Consider the following 20,828-nt stretch of genomic DNA (forward strand, 5'->3'; position numbering starts at 1 on the left):
TATCAAAATTCCTTCTTTAATATCTAACGATCTGCTTATCACCGACAGCCAAAAAATCTCTGACACACTCGCGCAACATTTTAAAGAAAATTTCAGCATCCATAATCCGGCATCCGATTTTCATAACTCATATATTCAGCCCTCCTCCGCACTACAGCTAAATCCTCTCGATATTGCGTCTGTCAATGCTCCTATTAGTTTAAATGAACTAAAATTCGCGCTATCGTCCTGCAAAAATTCTGCTGCCGGTCCTGATGATGTCCTGTATATATTTCTCAAAAAACTATCCGACTCGTCCCTCTCCAAGCTCCTTGACATCTATAACATTATTTGGAATACTCACCAATTCCCTGATGCATGGCGCAACTCTATAATCATTCCAATTAAAAAAGCAGGTAAATCCACATTATCCCCTAAGTCTTTCCGTCCAATCTCACTTACTTGCACTACTTGTAAACTCCTTGAAAAAATAATCAATAGAAGACTCCTATAGTTCCTTGAAAAATACAAACTTATTCCCGACGCACAATCGTGTTTTCGACGTAATCGATCGACATACGACAACCTTGTTCTCTTGCAAACAGATATCTCCTCTGCATTAAATAACCATCAGGACGTCATTGCAACTATTCTCGACATTGAAGGCGCTTTTGACTCTATATCCAGAGGTGCAATAATGAATAAACTCACTCAATACAATCTACATGGTAACATATTATCATTCATCCATAATTTCCTAACTGATAGAATTTTCAGGGTTTCCGCAAACGGTAAGCTCTCCCTTCCTCATCCACAAAATACTGGCATCCCTCAAGGTTCAGTATTAAGCTCTACTTTATTTATCCTCACAATAAATGAGCTATGTGACAACTTCCCATCTCCCGTAAAATATGTCCAATACGCTGATGACCTAATCATTTATTGCCACGGTAAATACGTCCCCTCTACATGCCAACTGCTCCAAAACGCAATAAATCTACTACAAGAGAGATCCCCCTACCTAGGATTATCATTTTCCCGAAACAAATCCATGCTGATAAAATTCTCCCGAAGAACATCTATTCACTCACCCCAAATTTTCCTTGATAACTCCCCTCTACCTATTGTGAATCAATGCAAAATCCTTGGTATGACTTTTGATTCTCGACTCAACTGGAACCACCATATTCATGATGTAAAAGGTATTTGCCTAAAGAGGCTGAACATAATTAAAACCCTTAGCCACCTTCACTGGGGCTCCAATGAAACTATACTGCTAAGAGTTTACAGAGCTCTCATACGCTCAAAGCTTGACTATGGTTGTTTTATCTATATGTCTGCTTCCAAGTCCAAAACTGACTTGTTGAACTCTGTACACAACACCGCTCTTCGCCTTTGTCTTGGTGCCTTTCGCTCAAGCCCCGCCGCTAGTGTCAATGTTGAAGCTAATGAGCCACCACTATTCCTCAGACGACAATCTCTTCTCCTGTCATATGCTGCTAAAGTATCTTCCAATCCTTCTAATCCTGTCCATTCGCTATTTACCACCACTTCCGTACCCAATAACTCACGAATAACTGTAAATTCAATCCCTCAATTGCTCACACCTCTACTCCAAAATACCAACCTCTCGTTGACCTTTCCACTTTCTTTGCCTTCTTCTCCCCCGTGGATAAAAAATATTCCCATAGTAGACAAATCACTAACCATCTACAATAAACACGAATCCTCCAAAGCTGAATCCGGTGTGGGTTGCGCAGTCACTACAAACCACGAACTCATAAGTTCTTTCCGTTTACCCTCGACGTGTAGTGTTTACACTGGTGAACTATACAGTATCCTTCAAGCCTTCAAATATATTTCTTCTTCCCATAAACATATCGCCATATGTACTGACTCTCTTTCATCCATACAGTCCATCTCAACCATATTCACCGACCACCCAATAGTCCAAAACATTCATGACATCTACCAAACTCTCTTCGCTCTTGATATAACAGTCTCTCTCATATGGCTTCCATCGCACACTGGAATTGCTGGAAACGAATGTGCCGATCGTCATGCCAAAGAAGCCACAAAAAATCATCTTGAAATCCCAGTACAGCTGGACAATGATCTGAAGATTACTTTCAAACACCTCACTAAAAAATCTTGGCACGATACATGGAGCATTAGCACTACAGCACTACATCAAATCCACCCAACTACTTCTCACATTTCCCTAAACTTTCTGAATAGGAGAGAAGCTGTGACAATAAGAAGACTTCGCATCAACCACACGAAACTTACTCACGGCTATTTGATGTCGTCAGAAAGTCGTCCTGTCTGCCGAACTTGTCTAGTTCCTGTGACTGTTAAGCACATCCTCACCGACTGCAGAGAATACTCTACCGCATATCAACAGTTTGACATGAAAACCAACCTACAGGAGACACTTAACTGCCCGACGGAAATAAGGAAAATCGTGCAGTTCCTTAAAGTCACCAAGCTGTACAAGAAAATATAATTTAATTTATACATTGTAACAGATTTTATTTTTTGTATGTAACTGTATTTAACTTTCATTTTATTTTTATTTAATTCGAATGTATTTAACTTATGATTGTTTTTGTGTGCCAATGACCAGCGCAGTCGAGGCACGTTAAACTGAAATAAAAAAAAAATATGTTAAGAATTAGATAAGTGTTTAGTAATAAATCTAAATGTATAGTTTAATGTACTTAATGCAATTGTATAAATGAATTAAGTAAGTGAGAAAGTGTATAAATAGTTTCAATAAAATAGAGGAAAAACATTGTTTTTTCTGTAGTTTTTTCAAGTTTTCCTGTACACCGGACTTATGTACCGGGTGTCCCAATAAGAATGACTCTCTGTAATATCTCGGGAATCGTTTATAGTACAGCTTCCGGAAAAAAATTTATAACAAAAGTGACCTCGAGAAAAACTGTAAATTATTTATAAAGTTGTAGGTCCACCGCCAGAGGGCTGTAATTATATACCAAAAATTATAAAATGAATAATTTACAAATTTTGCCTAATTAACATGCATTTAAACTATGATTATCGTATTCTTCAATAAATTCAGCGTATATTTGATTTCACAAGTTCTAGTCTATCTCTTCAAATAAGAGGTGGGGGGAAGCGGGAACTTTATTATGAAAAAACTCCTGTGAGTTTAGTTCTACTTAATCTATCTATGCAAACTTAGTTTTTTTGAAGAGAGCTCCTTTCTACCAATGTAAGAGTTATAATTTCGAAACAACCTAAAGAGTAACGCATACGCTAGAGAGCGCTATTTATTTATTTTTTTAAATCTAGCTATCCTTGAAAAATGTTGAATGGAAACATGCAGTTTTAATTAAGGAATATAAAAGTAGACCGAATTAGCGACAGAATAACGAAAACTGCATGTCGATATCTTTTTCGTATTACGAGATATCCTAAGAAATGTGTAAATTTTAAGCTAATTTGGTCTACTTTTATATTCCTTAATCAAAACTGCCTGTTTCCATTCAACCATTTTCAAGGATAGCTAGATTTAAAAAAATAAATAAATAGCGCCCTCTCACATTGGTAGAAAGGAGCTCTCTTCAAAAAGACTAAGTTTGCATAGATAGATTAAGTAGAACTGAACTTACAGGCATTTTTTCATAATAAAGTTCCCGCTTCCTCTCATCGCTCATTTGAAGAGATAGACTAAAACTTGTAAAATAAAATATACGCTGAATTTCTTGAAGAATACGATAATCATAGTTCAAATGCATCTTAATTAGGCAAAATTTGTAAATTATTCATTTTATAATTTTTGGTATTTAATTACGCCCTCTGTTATAAATATTTTTTTCTTGAAGCTGTACTATAAACGGTTCCCGAGATATGGCCGAGAGTCATTCTTATTGGGACACCCGGTACAGGTAATAATTTTGCCTTCTTAATCTTCACTTTATTAAACTATTATGCTCTTATTTTGTCTGTTTTAAAGCTTTAGGTGAATCTTATGATAAGGATAGGTTTAGTTAAAAATATTGATTATTTTGGTCCTTATAATTTGAATTTGTTATCAGTGATATTTTATGTCTTTTAGCAAGTGTATGTAACATTTTTTGTAGCATACTAATTGTCATGGCATGGAACTTTTTCAAAGACGTTTATGTTCTTAACATCTCTTAAACTTATTCGTGAGAACTCAATAACACCGTTTGGACGTAGATCATAGTGACGAAATAATTTGGAATGTTTTGATGCAATTTTGAAAATTATATTCATTTGCGTTTTGTTTTTTAAAATTGTTAAATATAAAATAATTATTTTGGTGATTATATAAGGATATATAAAATCATTTCCAGAACTTAACCTATATTCTTATTGTTTTTCGCTTAATTGTTCGAAAAAACGTGGCTATGTCATCATGATAATACAGCAACAGTACTAATTCGAGTTAAAAAATGTTTTATCTTCAAGAAAAACTTTGGTGTGAAGATAAAATAGATACCCAGGTGAAGCTTTCCAGATATCATATAAAGGAATTTTATACGAAATCGAATTGGTGACTGGAATGTTCTTATTATGGTTATGATTGAAGATGAATCGAAGAGTATGTTCGAATAATAATCCTACCTGGAAACTGAAACTAGTGTGTAGACAATAATTCATACAATAATTACACGTTATTGTTGCGATCAATCTTCCCTATTAGCCAATCAGATCTTGATCCCCTTCAAACTTTTAATATTCCTCGCGCATCCTTCTTCTCATAACTTTCCCAATATAAACACTTACTTCCTTTTCTTCTATGATTAACCCAAAAACACATATACACAATCTAACTCATGTTCCTCAAAAAATAGTAAACTCAACATTTGTTTAATTTATGTTATGTATTGAGTACTGGATTAATGTATAACAAGTGTATCGTCATCTTGATTATATTTTTCAGAAATACAAAGGAAAACGTAAGGGATGGATACAATAAACATCCCTAATTTCTTTCAGGATCAGTTCGTAAAATGTTTGCAATAAAGATGACACCCTTTTTAAAAGAAAAACATACATATCGCCTTTCTTACTATTTGAATATTGAGCTCAAAAATTCTATATAATGTAACTCGTAAGTTAGCAGGTTATTTTTAAGGCTAAGCTTTTTTCATCAAATCATAAATAAGTATTTAGTGGCGAGTTTACTCGCCGAGCAATCTGCGAATTTCAGCAGTATACGACCAAACATTTCACTAACTGTCAATAATTTTTTATCTGATCATTGAGAAAATGAACTAGCAAAACTTTATAGGATAGTACAACTTTAAATACTAAAGTAAGACACACCCGTTATATAAACTGGATCTTAACTGACAACAATGGAGGCTTGTGGTAAAGAATTTTGGGTGTTCCGTAATGTTTACAAAAAATTTACTTGTGGTGGTCGTTTTTGTCAATTACCCTTAATTTTATCAGTCGGATTGTGGTTGTAGAGATTTTTACTAAGAATGCTCCAATTATTAGAAGTTTCGTCTGCATACAAAATTATTTTTCCATTGATGTTTAGATATGAAATGACATTTTCAGCCAAAGATCATTATATCATCTTAAGAAAAGAAGTAAATTAGAGGCTATGAATATTGCACAAGCCGATGGTTTAGGTACATAGACTATATATATCTGGCAAAGAAGTTTATTTCTCGCATCTTTCATAAGTGTTCACATTTCATTCGATGAATTTTTGCACTGGACAGAGCCGGACTTAGAGTCATCGTGGCCTCCGGGCCAAAATACTTAAGGGGCCTATGTAAGGCGGGCGCATAAAAAAATTTATGTTGATTCTGAACATTGGCTATGGATGTATTTTTTCGCTTGCATTCATATGTTTAAAAATCAATCATATGGCTCGTCGCGAGGCCCCCGGCGCACGCCCGGGTTGGCCCATGCCTAAGTCCGGTTCTGGCACTGGAAGTATTGGAGTTGATGTTAATTAATTTAGCAGAATTCAAGACTTGTATTTTCTAATGTATAGCGCTAATATGGTTATTCGTGTATTCTATAGGTTCTGATATATCTTTCGCATCAGTAGATAAAATGTTATTGAGAATAAACCATAAGTTAGCTGAAAAATTTATAAGCCTTTTAGGACTTATATAAGAAATATTACCCTGCGTCCACTTAATTATTCAACTTCAAATATTTTTTATTAACGGATATTCAACGTATTCATGGAAAATTGTTATAAATTTAGAAATTTTTACTTGAGGATAGTGGAAAATGTCTGGTTGATATCTGAAGACTAGCACAACAGAAAGTAATAATTTGTGATATTGAATATCGCGAATTAAAGGATATTTTGAGAGCGCAGGTTCCACTGGAGCGGCGGGCTAGCTGGAGACGATTGTTTGTGGAGCGCGACTGTTCAGTCTCTCGCAACGTGTCTTATAAATTGGTCTCTAACTGCTTCGCGTTCGGATAACGTCATTGTATACACGCTCCTTGCCAAACAAAATTATCGAATGTGAGTATTTGAATTTTCAGAACGTTTAAAATAGCAGTAGATATTGTTGTAATGGACTGCGCTAATTTATTTGGAAAGAACATTCATTGTTGTTCCACAATCTCCTTTTTACGTTTTTAATATATCTTTATTTTGTTCAATCTACAAAATTTCATAAATCTAATATCCTCCAGCACATACATTTATTTAGAATCAATGATATATATATATATATATATATATATATATATATATATATATATATATATATATATATATATATATATTTCTCAATTTCTAAATTTCTCAAATTTCTTATTTCTTAGACCTTTTGATATATTAATGCAACTAAATGTTTTTGATCTTAGGTCTCTTCTGTTTTAAAATTAGTTTGTTTTTGATAGTTTTTAAAAGAAATATAAATTTTGACGTATCGACTTTTCTTTAAGTCTTTATCAAAATATGATACTGACACTGACAATTTGCTTATTTATATTGATTTTTAGATCACCTAATATCATATTTAGTATTTAAGTCATAGAGGACTTAATACATTATCCAAATATTTCACTAAATTAAAGTCTAAAACACCAAAAAACAAAAGAAGTAATATTATATATCAAGTACCTTGTACTAATTGTGACGCTGTCTACATAGGGCAAACATTTCAGTATTTAGAAAATAGACTAAGAGGTCATCAATACGAAAAGAAAATAATATTGCATTAACGAACCATGAAATATCAAAAAAACATAAATTCAATTATAAAGATTCAAAAATTCTTGAAACGGAATCTAATACACGAAAAAGAGAATTTTTAGAAATTGTTCACATTTATTAGAACGAAAAAGCTATAAATGATGAAAAAGATCTAATTAATTTAAGTAAAATTTATAGCTATTTTGTAAATTCTAATAAATTTAATTGATTACCGTTATATATTTGAGATGTGGGAACCAACCAAAATTAATTTTTCTTATTGGAACAAAGTTCTAAGTTGATTTTATCCTATTTTGATGTTCATGATGAAGGTGATCTATAGATAAATATAAATAAGCAAATTGCCAGTATCAATATCATATTTTGATAAAAACTTAAAGAAAAGTCGAAACGTCAAAATATATCTTTCTTTTAAAAACTAATTTTAAAACAGAAGAGACCTAAAATCAAGAACATGAACATTTTGATGCATATATATATATATATATATATATATATATATATATATATATATATATATATATATATATATATATATATATATATATATTGTGGAAAATACAATTGTTCGATTAATATTCTTTCTGTGTTAATTATTATTTATTCCTATGCTTTTCTTTTAGTATTGGTGAATATTTTATCATGGAATGTCTATTATGTTTTGGATGTCTTACAAAGATTTTCATTAGGTAGTTACATACAAAACAATTATAAGAAGATGGCTTATATTGAGAGGGCCAATGCTATATATGTTGACTAGCTGGGAGCAGATGGTTTCGTACTCCATAGGAATATTATACAAAAATATGTCAAATTTCGAAAACATAGACAAAAACATAAGTCCCTGCGTATTTTATTAAAAATGTAGTAAATGTGAAATCAGAAAGAATATTTAATGATATAATCGTCGGTTTTTTTACTTTATCTTGTTACCATAACTTATAAGAAAGAATATAATTATTTTTTTCTACGCCCCTTCCTTAAAGTAATAACAGCATATGAAATGATTTGACTTCAATCAGTTATTCGATTTGTCTTAATCAAGTAGTGGAAAGTGAAAGTGTAGATTCCGGTTTGGAATAAGTACTCCTGAAGAAATTATAGGGCAAATGCGACAACAATAAATTTGTTGCGGAAAGAATCCAAAGAAAACTATCTAAAAGATATAACATTTTTATGAAATGGCGGAACCACACTAATATTCGTAGTTTCACAAAACTCATGCTATTAGCTTATTTCTAAGAAAGGGCTAAAAAACTCCAGTCCTCTATACTATAGTCCAGCTAATGTAAACTAGAAGCAACCTTAATTACAAAGGATACTGTAGATTCAAGTAAATACACCAAATACATTGCATTTTTGAAACGAAAATTGGTTGGGTACAAACTTAAAAAAAGTAATAAATTCTCAAGAGAAAGTGTCCAGACGACAAATATTTAATTTTGAGGTAAAAGTTTTATTATGTAATTAGTTTTGTTACTTTATTGATTAATTTGTTGGTTACAATAATTGTGGGAATAGCTGGAGGTTGTCAAAGGGAAGAGTTGTATAAAATGAAAATAGATGATTTTGAAAATGAGGGGGAGTTTCTATTCATCACGATTCCAGATTCAAAAATGTATAAAAGTCGGCGTTTTATATTTATTGGATAAACCAGTTCAAACATGAATTTAATCCATTTATATCAAAAACATACCAATCTGAGCCGGAAAAACCAGCAATCACTCCTTCCTATCATATAGAAATGGAAATTGTATGAAACAAGTTGTTGGTATAAACACTTTTTCGAAAATACCATCGTTAATTGCGCAATATTTAGGTTTGCGGCAGGTAATACAGGTAATACATTACGACGTACTTCGGTATCGCTTCTAATTAATTCAGGTGGATGCATTCTTTTATTAAAACAACAAGGAGGATGGGAATCCACTGCTCTTCTTTCAACACAAAAATAATTTCTGTGTTGCACGAATGTTACAAGGAGCTAATAACAGCAGTTTTTTAAACCAACCTTCTATATCATATGAGAATCAAGTGACCCATTTTATTGTTACAAATATTCACCATTTAAGTGAAGCTTTAACTGGTAATAAAACAGATCGAAAGTTAACCCAACAATTGCGTTTTCGATATTCACATTGCGAATTGAAACAAAAATATATCATTTATTTGTTAGTTTTTCTTAATATCGTTGTCTACAATTAATAGTCACGTCAATGAATACATAAAACAGGCAATCTTCGGAAGTCCTCAAGAACAGCTCCGATTTTGATGTTTTTTTTTATATTTTGTTTTTTAAATTCTTTAAAATCAGAAACCTCTTGGAGTGGAGACTGAACTATTTATCTTGTTCAAACAATATCTGTGATATTTATGTATCTTGTCCCGAAGGTATAGTTTGCCGAGGTTGTATTGATTTCGCCGGGGTTACAATACTAATTCCTCCAAGATTATGGAAAGTTCTTATACCAGTCAAAGTTGCGGTATCAAAATCTGCATTGTCACAAACAAACTGGACAATTGGATTATTATTTAGTACGGCAGAATCTTGATAAAGTGCTGAAGCTTCATATAATTGTGCTTCATGATAAGATGCACAGAAACCTAAAGCATGACATAAGTCTATGACTTTTCTGGAGCCAAATTTTCTGTGTAATGTTACACTCAAGCCAATTAGAAGGGGTGATAAAAGAGAACGTGGTCTCACAGCAGACATAATTGCATGTGCAATTGATGTTGTTTTTTTGTCGAGTTTATTATCGAAATTTTTTCCCTCTTGTTCTTTCTTATAACTTCATGGAGTAATAACTTCAATGATTGAGGAATTATATCCACCAATTCTGTTTCAGAGAACATTTTATCCCTACCAGGATAATTATTATTATTGAAGATTTTTCTACAGATGTCTGTGTGGATTAAATCTGCGACCTCCTTGATTTTTCTAATATTATCGTCCTCAGCATGCAAATTAGACTCCACAAAAGATGTATTTAGAATATCATGATGTTTCTTCTTAAAACAAAAAAGAGTAGACAGTCCTTGGCAATTTGATACGATAATATCTTCTTCAAAGTGTTCCTCTAATCGTCGCTTAATAGTTTTAGGAGCAGGCGGATTATCACCTACTACATCCATCAGCTCTTTTAAAGAAAACTGACAATCGGGATAATCGTCAACATAATCAATTATTCGGTCCATAGCGTCATTTGTATTAACCGTTCGTGGATCAATTGTTTTTTCTGGTGTATTATTCTGTTTTAGAATATCTACATAACAAGTCCGATGATATTTGCGCTTACAGATCTCAAATCACTCGCTGAATTAATCCTCAACAGAAGAGACCGAGAAGATTCATTTCTTTTATTCTTGATAAGGTCATGTAATTTATTCTTCGTATGATGGGAAGTAACAACAGAAATATTCTGGCGTTGCTTGACTTTTCTTTCAGCAAATAATGATTCAGTGCAAATAAAACAATTTTGGTCCCAATCAAAAGAGGAATTCGAAGATCTTCTTAACCTCAATTTGGGTGGGCTAAGAGATTCTTTTTCACAAAGTTCAAGTTTTCTTATTTCAGCTGAAACACTTTTACGGTAAAGCGTTTTCGACAACTAGAATGAACAAATACTTTTTTTCCGCTATTAATAAAATTAAGCAGTTCATTATTTTTCAAATGTATTGCTGTTATTCTCAATGTTGGCAGTCCCCGAGTCACTTCAGTCAATTTTTCCTGAACTTGAGTTGAGGTACTTGGAACATTTATATTTTCACCTAGTTCGCAAATAAAGCAAACGTTCTCTGTAGAATCTACAGCGCCTTGTTCTTCCTCCTATAAAAATAAGTATTTGAACAATTCAGAATTAAAAAAACTTTTACTGACATTATTAATATTTTTTAATGGATTCATCAGTAAATTAAAGTAATTTTTTTAATAAATTTTTATTGAGGTTCAGTAATGCACTCGGTACTGACGTCCTTAATTAATTGTTACTGATGTTAAGTTACTATTTACTAATTCAATTTCAGAGAGTATAAATTATTAATTATATTTATATGTATTAACTTATGAATAAATACCCTCTGCATTATGCTAATATATACTATTCACTCCGATAAAAATTATTATTATTATAAATAATTCACACTGATAATAATTCACTGTAAGTAAAAAAACATTAATACTTAAAACTTGACGAAGCGTGCAGTTACTCCAAAAAGTAAATGAATACTGGGTGAAGTAAGCAGTAAAAATATAAAACTAGTCAAACATCTGCTCTCAGACCTTGAATTCTTTCATCAGGTAGGGATTACCTAAACAACAAGAAGGTCAATTTCTATTAATTGTACGAATAGTACCTGTACCTCACAAAACTTTCTAATGCAACGTTAAATATTATATACAGTGCTTTTCAGATAAAAGTATCCACCTTTAATAACTTTTGCAATACTGGTATTTAGAAAAAATCCAAAAACACGTCAATTTATCTTGGAAGGGGCAAGCATTATGGCTTATTTAAACTTACTGGAAAAGCCACCCCTCACCCCTAGCAGCATCCCCTTTATTTTTTTAAATTACTTTTCATATTTTTTATGTAAAATTTGGATACTCCTCTTTGAGCTGATTTCAAAAATGTATAATACTTGTAGGTTAAAGTGGTTAGTTTATGAGATAAACAATTTTTCTTTTAAGAGCACAAATTTTACTTATTATTTACTTTCACCTTATTTGCCTGTACTAAAATGGGTTGTACAACAGTTCAAACTCTTTAATCTTTTTAACTGTGCTATTTATTCTACTTAAAAAATCCAAACAACAAAAAACTCTACTTTTTATTAAAGTTTGACATTGTCAACTAGAATTTGTAGTCACTATTGATAGTGTAATTTGATACATTATTTATTTTGTTTCTCTGAAATGGTTTACTCTTTGCAAGAAAGAATTGAAATTGTAGGTTTATACTACCAAAATAATAATTGTGCAAGAGCTGCTGCTAGAATATTTAACGAATTACATGAAGAAAGGAAGACATGCAACTCATAAGTATGTAATTCAACTGATGGAGAAATTTACCACAACAGGGTCTGTTTGCAATAAAGTGCATAAGCGAGAGGGACTCGTAAATAACGAAGCAATCCAAATGGCAATTTTAGGGCAAGTCAGCTTAGAGGCTCAACAACCCCAATCGTTGTCAACAATAAGTAGAGCGATCGGTGTTTCATCTTCTACAGTTTTCCGAGTTCTACATAAATTCAAGTACCACCCATACAAAGTTAAGTTGGTGCACGAGTTGAATGAAGATGATTTTGATCGTCGTCTAGAGTTTTGCGAATCAATGACGCAAATTATCAATAACAATCCACAATTGTTAAACAATATTTGCTTTTCTGATGAATGCTCATGGTCATTAAATGGCTTAGTAAGTAGGCATAATTGTAGATATTGGGCTGAAAGTGATCCACATATTATGCGTGAATTCCATACACAACATCCCCAAAAGTTAAACGTTTGGTGTGGTATCCTAGGTGACCACATTGTCGGACCTTTCTTCATCAAAGGAAATTTAAATGGTGAATCATATCTTGAGTTACTCAGGGAAGGGGTTGACCCACGTATTACAACAATAATAGAAAATTATGATAACCTTTCCGAAGATTTACTGGTATTTCAACAAGACGGAGCTCCCCCACACTATGCTATGCCTGTCCGACAATTTTTAAACGAAACATTCCCCGCTCGTTGGATAGGTAGAAGGGGGCAGATGATGGAGTGGCCACCTAGGTCACCGGATTTAACACCTCTAGACTTCTTTTTATGGGGGTATTTAAAAACAAAAGTTTATGCTACCCAACCAGAATCTCTGGATGATTTACGAGAGAGGATAGAAAATGAATGTCGACAATTAAATCCAGCCGTATTAATCAATGTCAGAGAGGCATTTCAAAATAGATTATACCATTGTATGGAAGTGAATGGTACTCATTTTGAACACTTATTGTAACTTCATAATAAATTGCACAGTTAAAAAGATTAAAGAGTTTGAACTGTTGTACAACCCATTTTAGTACAGGCAAATAAGGTGAAAGTAAATAATAAGTAAAATTTGTGCTCTTAAAAGAAAAATTGTTTATTTCATATACTAACCACTTTAACCTACAAGTATTATACATTTTTGAAATTAGCTCAAAGAGGAGTATCCAAATTTTACATAAAAAATATGAAAAGTAATTTGAAAAAATAAAGGGGATGCTGCTAGGGGTGAGGGGGTGGCTTTTCCAGTAAGTTTAAATAAGCCATAATGCTTGCCCCTTCCAACATAAATTGACGTGTTTTTGGATTTTTTCTAAATACCAGTATTACAAAAGTTATTAAAGGTGGATACTTTTATCTGAAAAGCACTGTATATTTGTTTCATATCGAATATTATCCTGCATTTGTGATGAACGTTATTCCTGTTTATGTATATATGTATGTTGTCACGAATGCGCTGGTTCTTAAGCTAAATAATTCTATTTAGAAAATTGGTAAAGAAAATCGCCTTGACATGACTTCACATATATATTAGTGAAAAAAAATAATATTAAAAAAAATATACTAAAGAGATTCTCGTTCACATATGTGTAAGCTAAAAGAAGTATTTGTAGCGTATGCAGGTAACACATACATGTTTTTTTTATTTTAATATTAAATTATTGTTAAAAACTTTTTTGTAACAACTATTTGTTACAATAAGATTAATGTATGGAGATTTTTTTACAAAGAAATAGAGACCAAACTGAATTTTTTATATAAATGTCGTTGATTTTGTTTAAACAATATAAATAGTTCCGTCCCCGCTCTGGTTTCTGATTTTAAATAATATAAAAAAACAAAATTAAAAAAAAATTCATCAAAATCGGAGCTGTTCTTCTCCGAAGCAAAGGCTTCATTGACGCGACTATAACTTTCAATTCAATCTTTATGCGTTCGTTATTAATAATTGTAAGTTACCGAAAAACATGTATAAAATATCCCAAATTTCTATTTGAATTTTGATTTTTTGTTTAGGGCTGTAGAGAACATAATGTACGCAAAATGTGTATAAAGTATCTTTATTCCGGAATTTCCATTCGTGAAAAAAAGTGCTACTTTATGCACTTGTTGCATAAATCACTATTTTCCAGTCACCATAGTATATATATTAGATTTTTTTTATCAAGAAAGAAATTTGTTGCTTGGGACCCCTTCTTGTTATAATCATAGTTAATCAATTGAATTTCTAATGTTGTTCATGATTTATTGATGTAATCAATTCCATTTTTAAACACACGATACTTGATTTGAATGGAATGATAATTCAATTTTGATAAAATATATTATTGACATTTTTTGACGCTGGCGTTCCCTTAAGCACTTACCACATAAATTCTCCACAGTTTTCATTGAGCCCCCTCTTTAGAAACGAAAGCCGTATGTGGATAGATAAACGGAAGACGTTTCTCGGTACTTCAGAATGTTCTATGAACTAACTATAGTGTGGCCTCATTGAATAAGTATTAATAGAGATAACATACTTTTTTTCACAATTCACATTCTCTTTCTAATTCCAGTTACGTATCGCCCTATATATTTAATAAATGTTGGTCGGTTGTTAGTTATAGGCTAAATTAGAATATTATTATTCACAATATACAATATATGTTGTTTTAAGAGATAACAAGAAAAATAGTGAATGTCATTACTGTCCATAGTTGAAATTATCTAGAACTATGCAGATGGTTACTTACTTGTTTGAGAGGTGTGAAAATTGTATAAAAAGCAACGCTCTGTAGCTTACTGCACGTTAAAGCGTTAAAGGACACATGTTTACTTCGCCTAAAAGACTTTCGTAATATGATGCGATATCTTCGTATTGGATTAAACTGTAATTATTCTGTCTTTTGTATATAGGGTGGAGGAGAAAGTCCCTCATTTTCTTTCTTGTTTCAAGTGGAATCCCCTGTATTTTATAAAACAAATAGGATATTCCATTTTATAACTTTTTTGAAGCACTCCCTGCATCTAAAGCATTTCATACATTTTTAAATTTACTGTAGATCAAAGTTAAGAGAGATTGAAATAGCTTCTGAAACAAAATAAATTTCACTCAAACATATTAACATTATTGTTTTTTTAGTTTTTTCAGTGTTTTAATATTTTATGTTAAATCATGTTCAAAAATGAATCAGAAATGCCTATAGAAGTGTTTCAATATTTTACAAGGCATATTTTTTAAGTAAGTAGCGTTTTGCCAATCCGCCGCCGCAACCCCAATGTTGGCGTTCCAGACATGCGCGCTGGTTACCTACATCTCTTGTCTACGCATTGACGTCATTACAGTCTGATTCTTCATTGTGTACGTTGCTTACTGAGTGTTTAAATTGCCTCCGACAATCATGAGTGTCGACGATTGTGAAGTACATGATGAGTGATGGAATGGTAAGGATTTGCACAAAACCCAACCACAATGAAGGTGAAGATTTTTTAGACCACTGTGACGAAACATGGGTGGTCTACGTCACACCAAAATCGAAACAACAATCTATAGAATGGTGACATTCATCATCACCCAAAAAAGTGAGGTTTAAGCAAACAATTTCTGCCCGGAAAATCATGTGTACAGTTTTTTGGGTATTGCTAGTGGAGTTTCTGCTTCGTAATGAAACAATCAATGTAGCGTCTTATTGTGAGACATTGAACAATCTGCGTCGTGCAATCCAGAACAAAAGACGTGGCAAGTTGAGTAAGGGTATCGTTTTGACAATGCCCGTCCACATGTGGCTAATCGGACCAAAGATCTCATCAAATCTTTTCAATGGGAAAATATAGATCATCTTCCCTACAGCCCTGATCTGGTGCCTAACGACTACCATTTGTTCCTGCACTTGAAGAACCACTTGGGCGGTCAGCGTCTTCAGGATGATAACGAACTCAAAACAGTTTTGATACAGTGGTTGTTAACAAGTCAGGCGGCAGAATTTAATGAGGAGGGTATTCAAAAACTGGTGCCACGTTATGACAAGTGCCTCAATATTCACGGAAATTATGTAGAAAAGTAGATTAAGGTACAGGCTTTCAAGTAAAAATAAAATTATTGCGATATCTTTGCACTTCTTTTTTTATTTCCAAAACGGTACTTACTTAAAAAATATGCCTCGTATATTAAATTTTGTTAAAAAATCAATAAAAAATGAAATGAAAGTGACATTTCTTCAAACCGCCAGAAATTAGAGAAGCTGCAGAAGTTGCGTCATCAAATTTATTGACGGAAAAGTCAAAGTAAGTATATTTATTATATGGCATATGAATTTTGAACTGACAATAGGGATTATTAATAACTATAAATCAATACCATCCGTTTGTTACATTAGACACCCAATATTTGTTGAATTAATATAAACATAGATTTTTATGTTGATTATTATGGAGATATTATATATACCATGTTTAAATAAACAGTGATATATTGTATGAAATATTTCTTAGAATAAAATAATAGTGTTTCAAAGAAGTAACAAAATTTTCCAACAATAAAACTTCAGCAAAAATAATTAGTAGTCATGGATAAAGTATAGTATTCTACTCACGTATAAGGAGTTATTATTCCCTCGGCGATTTATGCAAAAACTTCACTTCATAACATGCAGTAAGCTACAGCGCGTTGCTTTTCATACAATTTTCACACGAGTAAGTAACCCTCTGAATAGTTCCAGATAATTTCAACTATTGACAGTAGTGACATTCATTCTTGTTATCTCTTTGCAGACCCAATACAAACGAAATTATTGTTTGTTAAACGTTGATTGGTATATTCAAAGGCCAAAATTGAGAGTTTCTACATACCATAACCAAAAACCAATGCATCTTTCATAGACAAAAATTTGTCAAAATACTTTGAAAAAAATTGTATTTTTATTCTTCACAGAAGTTTCTAGCATCAAAATTAAGATAGTTATGAAGAAAAAATGTCAATTCCTATTTTTTCGTTGGGAAAAAATTGTGAAAATCTCACCCTCTCTCACCCTATTTGAAAAAGAATGTTGACACTTTAGAATTCACTTTTTTCAATTTTTACTCACTTTTATGTCCTTGTAATACTATATTTTACCAGTTTAAAGTATTATGTTTGAAAAAAAAATTAGCTTGAAACGAGAAAATCATTTTCGTAATTTACCGAATAAGCGTATTTGAAAATAACTCAAAAACTTTATTAATTCGTAAAATTTTGTAGACTACAAACTTGTAGGATTGTCTTTTGGCGTTTAATTTTTTTTTTCTCGGTAAAAATTGAGTGAGATATAGCCGTTTAAATTTGTGTGTGTTCTCGCAGAGACATTTTTTTAACCCCTTTTGCACGAACCTTTTTAAAAATGAGATCTGAAAAAAAATTAAATTGAAATGAGCTTATAGCTTCATACCTATGTTTTTTTAAGGACTTGATTGCTTCAAAAATTAAGCGAGTTATGGGGAAAAAACAAAAGCATATTTTTGTAGAAATTAGAACATTCATATTAGTATATTCATGAATACACATGGTGACTAGGTTTTAGGCTTAGTTAGATCTACTAACTTTGCGCCAATTTCATAAGACAATAATTCTTTTGAAGACCAATTGCAAAATTTCGTCAGGAAATTGGTCGGATTTGGTAAAATAAATTGTTACAAAGCTTTAACTATTGGTAGAGGAATCATTAAAAAAGATTAGTAGCCTAAACTCTGCTGAAATTGAATTATATAGAAAAGATGTTATTCCTTGATTGGAGTCAACAGTAAGATAAAAATAAATGACAAATTCTTTCCTGTAGATCCATTATTACTATTTCAAAGAATATGTATATATATATATATATATATATATATATATATATATATATATATATATATATATATATATATATATATGAATGAAGAAAAGTGACCAAGAATTAAAATCATATGTGAAATTTGAATATTTGAATCATTGTTTGATGATGTTGGTATGAGAAAATCTAGAAAATCCATATTGTATTCATTATTTCAAGCGCTTCAGATGACCTTATCGAAAGAAAATTTTAAGTAGTACATTGATGGAGGCATGCTGCTTTATAAAATTAAGTGGCCTACTGATTACAAGTATGAAAAAGTTTCTAAAGAATATGTTTTGTATTTTTTTGTTTGTTTTTGTTACAATGAAATTAGTAAGGCCAAGAGATTCACAATTATCTGTAAGTCAAGAAGAATTTCTGTCGAATTATAAGAATAAGACTCGCTTCGTAAGGTACCTTATGCAAGCTATTAAATGCTTAAAGGGAGGATGATGTAGAGTTTGCAAGTAAAGAAGAAGACATTGATATCCTTGTGATTTTGACTGGTGAAGCAAAAGCCGAGGAAGGAATTTATTCCTTGAAACTGGGCAAGCAAAATGTCGCTAATGCGATATATTTTTCTAAACTATTGGAAATAGACCACTCAAATTGCTCAAAATTAATAATAATTGCCTATTACTTTACCGGTTGTGATTCAACTTCAGCGTACAAATAATTTTTTATCAATATTTCAAAAATGCATCAAAATGTTTTTGATTTTAGGTATCTTCTGTTTTGAAATTAGTTTTTTTTGATAATTTTAAAAAGAAAGATAAATTTTGACGTTTCGACTTTTAGTCTTTATCAAAATATGATAATGACACTGACAATTTACTTATTTATCGATTGATCTATAGATCACCTTCAACATGAATATCAAAATAAGGATAAAATCAATTTAATTTTTCCTTGGTCCCTATATCTTCGAATTAGAATTTATTAGAATTTACAAAATGGAGCTATAAATTTCACAAAAATTATTTAGATCTTTTTTATCATTTATAGCTTTTTCGTTCTTATGAATGTGAACCATTTCTAAAAATTCGTGTATTAGATTCCGTTTCAAAAATTTGTGAATCTTTATAAACGAAACATCAAAACATAAAACATTTTTCCTTACCATATAGACAAGGACTTTCCCAACAATTATCGAATTATTTCAATAAATATATTAGTATAAGTCATAGAGGACATAATACATTATCTAAATATTTCACTAAATTGAAATCTAAATCACCAAATAACAAAAGAAGTAATATTATATATCAAGTGCCTTGTACTAATTGTGACATAGGGCAAACATCTCAGTATTTTGAAAATAGACTAAAAGGTCATCAATACGATAAAAAAATAAAACTGCATTAACGAACTATGGAATATCAAAAAAACATAATTCAATTATAAAGATTCAAAAATTCTTGAAACAGAATTTAATACACGAAAAAGAGAATTTTTAGAAATGTTTCACATTTATAAGAACGAAAAAGCTATAAATGACAAAAAAAGATCTTAATAATTTAAGTGAAATTTATAGTGCTATTATGTAAATTCTAATAAAACTACAAATAATTTAATTGACTACGGCTAATATTTGAGATATGAGGACTAGGAAAAAATCAATTTTTCTTATTAGAACAAAGTAGATTTTATCCTTATTTTGATATTCATGATGAAGGTGATCTATAGATCAATATAAATAAGCAAATTGTCAGTGTCAATATCATATTTTGATGAAGACTTAAAGAAAAGTCGAAACGTCAAAATATATCTTTCTTTTAAACATTATCAAAAAAAAAATAATTTCAAAACAGAAGAGACCCACGTCAATTTTTGACGAGCCATATCCCAGGGGTCTTAAAAAAGGGTTCTCATGGAGGATAATGTGACAAAAATACACAAATAAGCAACCGCAAATTGAAAATGCGCTAATAGCTGATACAGTAGTAATTTAAAAAAAATTTGGACATGTAAGAACTGTCGGTATGATGAGTGTCACTTTGACGAAACATACTGGTCTCATGGCCTCATTTGGAGAAGAAAAAGTGCTCTTCCATATTAGTAACACATTGGCTCACACCTACATAATCGCCACGCCGAATTAGTTACAAATACTATTCTATCTCTCGTATTCTCCAAATTTGACCCCGTGTAACTTTCTTTATTTACAAACTTGGAAAAAACCATTCGCTGAGTAGAAATGAGGAGGTCGTCGCCGCCACACAGGTCTACTTTGGAGGATTTTTGTGTCAATTGTAAGAGGAGACTATAGTAGAAAATAAGTCGCCACTTTTTCAAAGTTTTCGTTTTTATTTTATAGACTAAGTACTTATCAGTCCGCTCTCGTAAACTTGCGATGTTTCAATTTATCGGAAAAAAGCATAAATAGCTACTATCTAAAATATCTCTTTTAAAAAATTTTATAACCTTCTAACCGAGCATAAAGGTAAACTTTTATAGTTCATAAAAATATTTCTTTCTATTGATTCAAAATTTACTATTATCATATGTTTTAATATTTATATCAATAAATTAGAATTGGTATTGGTTGTCAAAATGATGGAATCGATCACAAGTAGAGAGGCAAATGAATCAAAACAAAAGGTGTCGTGGTTAAAACTTAAAAAACAAATTCTAAAGACTACCCCTGCCATTTTACTAATGAATACTGATGTAAATAATGTTGTTGAAGCCTAAACGATCAATATTGAAAAATCAAGAAAGAGACGAGAGCCCATTTTACAGGATAAAGTTCCATTGTTATGGCCAAAGGGAAAACCATTAGCGAATGAGAAAT

The 20,828-nt window shown here is 31.5% G+C and overlaps 1 protein-coding gene across 1 annotated transcript in view; it reads left to right on the top strand.

Annotated features, from left to right (window-relative positions):
• Positions 1-6,378: 6,378 nt before the first annotated feature.
• Positions 6,379-20,828, top strand: part of LOC130450717 (metabotropic glutamate receptor) — a 566,010-nt gene continuing 551,560 nt past the window's right edge. Inside the window, exon 1 of the mRNA XM_056789300.1 lies at positions 6,379-6,475. The gene's annotated coding sequence lies outside the window, so the exon portion shown is untranslated. The remainder of the gene's footprint in view (positions 6,476-20,828) is intronic.

Source organism: Diorhabda sublineata, chromosome X (genome assembly GCF_026230105.1).
Source record: "Diorhabda sublineata isolate icDioSubl1.1 chromosome X, icDioSubl1.1, whole genome shotgun sequence".
Classification (NCBI taxonomy): Eukaryota; Metazoa; Arthropoda; class Insecta; order Coleoptera; family Chrysomelidae; genus Diorhabda; species Diorhabda sublineata.